The sequence below is a fragment of the Bradysia coprophila genome, unplaced genomic scaffold (genome assembly GCF_014529535.1).
Source record: "Bradysia coprophila strain Holo2 unplaced genomic scaffold, BU_Bcop_v1 contig_137, whole genome shotgun sequence".
Taxonomy (NCBI): domain Eukaryota; kingdom Metazoa; phylum Arthropoda; class Insecta; order Diptera; family Sciaridae; genus Bradysia; species Bradysia coprophila.
This window is the reverse complement of record NW_023503408.1, coordinates 773,248-779,247: the sequence shown is the minus strand read 5'-3', so window position 1 is coordinate 779,247 and position 6,000 is coordinate 773,248.

Below are 6,000 nucleotides of genomic sequence, written 5' to 3'. Positions count from 1 at the left end.
ATTTGTATTACGGGCCTCGTAATTGGCGCTATGCTACAGATCCTAGCTCGGTTCTGCTTTGATCATTTTAAGTTCGGAAAGAGAGCAACGAAGTGTACTAAGCCTTGCGCATTCGTGGATAAATCCCAAGACACGAGTGTTTCAAGAGACCGAGCGAGTAACCCAAACTAAAGAGTCCTGCTGTAGACGCGGCTACCAGTGGGATGTTGTTTAAATCTTGCCGCCTTTTTGTTAGGGATAATAAGAATAAATTGCTGTTTTTAATTGATACCGGAGCTGACGTAAGTGTCATTCCGAAAAGTTTTGTTAAGTTTTTCAAATTAAACAAAGATTTTCAGCTAACGGCTGCGAACGGTTCGGTGATTAATACGTACGGAAGCAAAGTAGTTGAAGTTGAGTTAGGTTTAAGGAGGAATTATCCTCACGAGTTTATCCTAGCTGATGTGAACAAACCGATAATAGGAGCAGATTTTCTAGCTAAGCACGGTCTTCTACCGGACTTGAGGAACAAGAAATTGGTCGATCCAGCAACCTCTTTGGTAATAACGCGATGAGGGCTGATAATTGCTATGAGCCAACTCCTAGGTTTGTATTCAATTGCCCACAGAATTCGGCGAAATTCTCAAGAAGTATCCGTCATTAGTTGCTCCGCCTAATTTCAATCTGCCAGTCAAGCACAATGTTGTCCACCATATACACACGAAAGGTCCGTTGCCGTATTCCAAGGCACGCAGGCTAAGCCCCGATAAGTTTAAAGTGGCTCAAGTCGAATTCAACTATATGAATGAAGTTGGAATTTGTCGACCTTCGTCGTCACAAGCAGCTTCGGCATTAACTATGCGCCTAAACCTCGAAGTCCGGACTTCCGTCCATGTGGTGACTATCGAAGGTTAAATGCTATAACGATTCCGGACAGGTATCCTCTGCCACACATTCAAGATTTCAATGCTAAAGTGGCAGGGAGTAAGATTTTTTTCCAAAATTGATTTAGTGAGATCTTTTCACAATATTCCAGTGGCACCAGAGGATGTGCATAAGACTGCCATAATCACTCCTTTCGGATTGTTTGAATTCCCTAGGATGCCATTTGGGACTGCGTAACGCAGCCCAGACTTTCCAGAGATTTATGAATGAAGTTTGCAAAGGACTAGACTTTGTGTTCGTTTATATTGACGACATTTTGATTTTCAGTAAATCGCCCGAAGAGCATAAAGCTCATTTGGACACACTTTTCGAACGTTTGGCCGAATACGGCTTGTGTATTAAGCCTTCCAAATGTGTACTTGGTGTGAAAGCACTCGAATTTCTTGGTCATTATGTTGACGAAAATGGCATTTTGCCTTCGGCAGAAAGAGTGGAAGCGATTACTAGTTTCCCGGCGCCCGATTCTCTTAAGAAAGCCCAACGTTTCGTTGGAATGATTAATTATTACTTCAGATTTGTGCCAAAATTGGCTGAAATTTTGATTCCACTGCATTCTCATATAGCAGAAATGGAAGGAATGAAGAAAAAGAATCGGAATCGGAAATTAGAGTTCCATTGGCCTGATAGTTGTAATGACGCGTTTAATCAAGCCAAAGAAGCTTTAGCCAATGCGACGATGCTAGTGCACCCGAAGAAGAAAGGGTTAATTATCAGTTTGTTCACAGACGCTTCGGGTAAAGCTGTAGGGTCAGTCTTGCAGCAGTATCACAAAGGTATCTGGCAACCGTTAGGTTTTTTCTCAAAAAAGCTTAGTTCGGCGGAAGTGAAATATAGTACTCTAGACCGTGAGCTTTTGGCGATATATTTATCGGTTAAGCACTTCCGCTATTTTTTAGAAGGGAGAGAGTTTATCGTTTACACCGATCATAAGCCACTGACCACGGCTATGACATCGACGGCTGAACGCAGTCCGCGACAGTGTCGCCATTTAGAATTCATTTCTCAGTTCACAACGAATATTCAACACGTCAAAGGAAAGAACAATGTTGTCGCTGATTTTTTGTCACGGATCGATGAACCGGAAGTAGCTTCGTTGAAAACCAGTTTAGAATTGAAAGCACTAATCGAGCTTCAGAAAGGCGACGACGAGATCCAAGAGTTATTAGAAAAGCAAGACGATAAGTCTAAATATTGCTTAAAAGAAGTTGATTTGCCACTTTCCCTAGGCAAGTTATGGTGCGACGTTAGCACGGGCCAAAATCGTCCGTTTGTACCAGAACCGCTTAGGAGAGCTATCTTTGATCAGTTTCATTCACTATCGCACCCTGGAATTCGGGGAACGCGAAAATTAGTTACATCACGGTATTTTTGGCCATGTGTCAACAAGGACGTAAACCACTGGACCAGGTCGTGTATTCCTTGCCAGCGGGCTAAAGTCGTGAGACATGTGAAATCGCCGCTAGGAAAATTCAAGGCTCCTTCTAGTAGGTTTGAGCACATTCATATTGACCTTGTTGGTCCGCTACCCTGTTCTAACGGTTTCACGAGCGTTCTGACTGTCGTAGACAGGTTTACTCGCTGGCCAGAAGCTTATCCTATACATGATCAGACTGCCGAAACGACAGCTAGGTGCCTAGTTAGCCAGTATATTTCGCGGTTTGGCGTGCCATTAGAAATCACGACTGACAGAGGAAAGCAGTTCGAGTCGCAGTTGTTTGCCGAATTGTGTAAGTTGTTAGGCTCAGACAGGATCCGTACAACATCGTATCATCCGCAAGCCAATGGCATGGTAGAGCGTTTTCATAGAAATTTTAAAGATTCGATAATCGCTAGATGTAATACTGTTCATTGGACCGACGAGTTGCCTCTAGTCTTGCTGGGAATAAGAGCTACAGTGAAAGAAGGCTTAGGATGCTCACCAGCTGAGTTAGTATATGGGCAAACTTTGAAGATTCCGGGAGAATTTTTCGTCGATACACCGCTGACCGATCCGCTCGATCATTCTAATTTTGTTGATAGGTTGCGAAAACATATGCGTGCTGTAAAGCCAGTTGAGCCTGCGGTTTCCCGACAAGCTCAAGAGAGCGTTCCCAAGGCGTTAAGTACGTGCAGTCACGTTTTCGTTAGAATTGACAGGGTAAAGCCTAGTCTGCATCCCCGTTACGACGGACCATTTAAAGTTATTAAACGTTTGAGGAAGGGTTACGTTTTGCACGTTAACGGGAAGAACGATACGGTGTCGATAGATCGTTTAAAGCCAGCGTTTGGGATTCTGTCGGTGGCATCGGATAATAAAGTCCTTAAGAAGAAGTCGGTTAGTTTTCGATAGTTTTGGTCGTTGTGGGCTTGTGCTGATAGCTATAAACTAAGTACACGTTCAGACGGGATGTCCTTTCGTAGTTTGTAATTTTTTTTTTGTTTTTCTTGTTTTTTTTTTTGTTGAAAAGGGGAATAATGTAGTGGTCGTGAACTGAGTCACTACCCCTACGTAACAAGTGTCGAAATGTCAAATAACATCGCATTTTCTTAGTACGAACTCTCTCGTTATATTCGGTTAACCGACCGTAATATAACTAGAGCGTATGAGTTACGACGAAGATCTTTATTCACTCGACCACCATAGCGTCAGCATCATTTAAACGAGCTCAATAAATTGTAATTAGTAAGTCGAACAGTGGCCTTTTATTTTACGTATTAGATAGGAGTCCGAGACTTCTACATTAATCAGTCGTCAAAAAGTTATAAATTTTATTATATCATCATTCTTGCTCAAGTTCAATGTTTTATTCGTTTCAAATAGGGAGATTGCGATATTTTCACTCATAATTATAAGTCGATGTAATTATAGTACATTACTGCTATAAGGCTGTATATAAGAGACGTGTACGCGCGAATATTAGTTCGAGTCATCAAATGGCTTCTTCAATTCAAGCATACTTTTTAACTTTGCGATTTGGCAACGGAGTAAATAGACTAATATGAAAAACCGAAATTCAACTACACTAACAGAGGTTCACTAAAGCGAATTTTTGTGCAAGAATGGATGAATGAATGCGTACGTGAGCTGATAACTAAGGTCTGAATTTGTTATTTTTTACAATTAAAGCGTTTTATCGATTGGTATTTGGATCTTTATTTGGTTTAATTTTCTGCTTCACTTTCTTGATCATAAAGTTTGCCCGCCCTACCGTAGAACGCATAAAAATTGAAAAACTACCACACATTGTCGTCCCTGATGAGTTCCCCAATGTGTTTGTTTTCACTTTATATTTCACGGGAATTGTAAAGATGAACTTCGAAGTTTTTGAATTTAGCGGAACGAAACGGTGGCTTTAGGTTCTCTAGGGATAACGTTACTTGAAAGACTTATTTACGTTGTCGTTTTATCGCGTATTTGACTCTGACAAAGAATTGGCCCTTATTGTCGTCTTCTAAAGTTTATTTTCAGCTGAGTTAATAGTCTAACAGCCTTACGCTGTGGGTAGTGGGTGAGTTCTACTGTTGCATTTAGTTCGTTGCCAAATTGTAACGTTGAAAAGCCAATCTACATGCGTCAGATTCACGGACATTTGCAAGAAGATATGTCAGCCTTTGTCCCTAATATGGTGTTTCTGTTCATGGTGTATTTTTCGAATTGTTCGTTCTGATTACCTGCCACTACCGTTGCCATTTTTCTTAAAAGATTTTTTTGTGTTCGACCTAGTGTCCTTTGACTTTGTTTTTTCGTTCGTTTTTTCATTTGTCTTTGAAGAGGTTTTCTCAAGTCGCCGGAGGGATTTTCGTACGTCGTCACCGGAAAGTTTTTTGTTGGTTCGCTTGATTATGGCCGCAGAGCGTAAGGTACGTTTTCTTTACGTTTACTTTTTGTTGTAATATTTCTGTTTTGAGTGATAGGAGTGTCATTAGTGTCCCACCTGAAAAACCGTCGAACGCATACGGTCTCAATGATGTACACTTTTTAACGTCCCTGACGATGGCCCCTAAGAAGTTTGTTTCGCTTTATAATTCGCTTTGGAATTATAGAGAAGAACTGTGATGATCATTGAGACTAGCGGGCCGAAACGGTCGTCTTTAGGATTGTTAGGGAATAGGTTTTGGGGAATGGAGGTTTGGTCAAATGATGATATCAGTGAGGTATTTTATCGCAGTTGGAAAACATTTCAAAATCTAGTGATGTAATTTTACTTGCAAAAACGTTAGCACTCTAGAGTAAATTTGTTTACTCTTATGTACGTCGTGTATATAGGGCACAATACACACACACCGTATGCGATTAAAATGTTTATCACATACGCGCGGTGTTCGGATGTCAAAATTACTTCACTAGAAGTTTAATTCAAACATTACACTTCAGGTCTATGTTGTTGTCTCGTTTTCGCATATGTGATAAAATAGAGTACACACTTGTCACTATCAGTCTCGGCAAGCCTCGACTTCTTCGTGACAAGTGTGTAACATATAATAAGTTGACTCTACACACCACGAAATTCCTATCGAAAGGAAGACTCTGTTTCGACCTCAGGAATCGTACTACGGTGGTCAGAGGACAGTACAGAACTGCATCAGTTGTTCCACAGTTCCCTTCACAAAACAGAATACATCCGCAATTACTCAAATAAACGTTTAGTTCCGATGCATTGAGAATAGTTGAGAGATTGTTTCTCAAATGGCCTTGGTCAGGTCACCTGACTCAGGTGGCTTATGAATTGGGATTAACATTAACATAGAAAATACCATTTAAAATCAACAAAACAATCAATTTAAAAACAGAATGAGAAAAACAAAAGAAATTCGAGTTCACGGATATACTAAGCAGTTAAAACATAGCTCGCCTACTGAAATCGGACGCATTTTCTAGTGGAATTTTTTATAAGTAACTAGAAAGTACTTCGACCCTAGAAGCCAAAACTCGCGTAACTGGAGAAATTTTGGTAAGAAGTGCCAGCCACATAAGCTTTGAAGATTTTTTTTGAAAGTGGTTTTGGCTTCTACCGTCGAAGTCCTTTCTAGGTATGATGCAAGAAAGTTAATGACAATGTTCAAGAGTAGTGGTCTGAGTATACGCTGCCTTGGTGT